The sequence below is a fragment of the Acipenser ruthenus genome, chromosome 16 (genome assembly GCF_902713425.1).
Source record: "Acipenser ruthenus chromosome 16, fAciRut3.2 maternal haplotype, whole genome shotgun sequence".
NCBI classification, from domain to species: Eukaryota; Metazoa; Chordata; class Actinopteri; order Acipenseriformes; family Acipenseridae; genus Acipenser; species Acipenser ruthenus.
In genome coordinates this window covers 13154302-13155799 of record NC_081204.1, presented here as the reverse complement: position 1 = coordinate 13155799, position 1498 = coordinate 13154302, and the positions used below count along the sequence as shown (strand labels likewise).

Sequence of the window (1498 nt, the reverse complement as noted above, 5' to 3'; positions counted from 1 at the left end):
GTCGCTCTCTGAGCTAGGAAGGAGAAGAGAGCTGGAGGAAGAAGAAAAAACTTCCAGCACGCTGGCGGAAGGGGGTCACGAACTATGACCTTTCACAGAAGAAAAACAATAACAATTTTTTTAAAAAATACATCACAACCAAAACATCATTATTTTTCAAAAGGTAAGATTTTTGTTATTTTATGTCGATTAAAAGATATATTCAAACGCGTCACGGACAAACGAGGTTATTTTTTTTCTTTTACTCCTTTATCTCTCGGAGGCTCGTGCCAGGTCAAACAGTTGTGTTTAAACACACAGTTAGTAGACAATTGTGTGTATATTTTTGCAACTGTAGCTTGAACAATTTCGGCTTTATGCTTTCGTTTATTTAAAGTTGTCGCAGACAAATGCACGCTAACCGTCTGTGTTATCTATCACGCAGCTGAACCCGACCCTTTTACCTTTGGCATCCCGGGGACAGTGGATTGGTTTGGGGTTTTGAATATATAGAGAGCTGGCCAGAGGTATTTAATCGATGCACCTATCTTGATTTTTGATAACCCGATATAGTACTGCAATGTTTTGGTTCTAAATACTTTTAAAATAGCGTACACCGTTCAATGGCTGCGCCGTAAAACTTGGCTGAATGCCATATTCTCCATTTTGTTCTTTTTTTTTTTTTTGCCTTCAATGGTTTCCTCAGACAGGGACTACACTATTGAGAGCCAATCTGACCAATCAGAAAGCAGCTTTACATCGGCTCGGCAAACATCAAATGCGGCAAGGTTTACTTACGGATGGACGGTTCACAGGCTTTTGTACAGATGTGTTATTAATATTACACTGTCCTATTGAATTTAAAAAAACAATTGCATTTATTTCGCATTCATGTGGTCGTAATACTGTATGTTTAGCTGTGTTGAAATCCAGTTATGAATTGTAACAGTTGATCAATTATAATTAGTTAATAATAATTTGGAAATGTTTTGTAACAATTCAACAAAGAGGTTCATAATGGAAGCTGATATGTCAGTCTTTCAAATGCAAATATGTATATTTTTAGTAGTGGCTCAGTATAATAATAAAAAAACCGATATGCTCTTATTGGTGTTTTTGTTTATTAGAAGACCTAAAAATAACACAGTGATTATAAAATACAATATACATTGTCTAATGTTTAATTGCATTTTTCAGGTTTTATTAAGCGTACAGTAACTTTGCATAATTGTTAGTTATGTAGTAATTAATAAGTATATAAACGCATTGAGTACAGTATTCTGTTTGCATTTTTTTTGTTGACTTTGCTATGTGCATCTAGTGGGCGGCACAGATATTTCAAGTAGCCTTAAATTAATAGTAGAACAGCCAGGAAAATAATACAGTTGTGCTTGTGCTGTACTAGCACAATCTGTTAATTTCCTGTCAACACCTAGCAAAATGAATATCCCAAACAAAGTAAAACATGTAAGCCCTGTGATCTGATGAAGACTGCCCACGCAAAATATATTGTAAATAG

At 35.1% G+C, this 1498-nt stretch overlaps 1 protein-coding gene across 3 annotated transcripts in view; it reads left to right on the top strand.

Annotated features, from left to right (window-relative positions):
* The window catches only part of LOC117411750 (nuclear receptor subfamily 2 group C member 2), a 21339-nt gene continuing 19841 nt past the window's right edge, over window positions 1-1498 (top strand). The window contains exon 1 of one of the 3 annotated variants that reach the window (XM_058988859.1): window positions 1-163. The gene's annotated coding sequence lies outside the window, so the exon portion shown is untranslated. Of the gene's footprint in view, window positions 164-487; window positions 507-1498 lie in introns of those variants that run through there. The other 2 variants (XM_034019481.3, XM_034903924.2) reach the window with 2 other exon arrangements.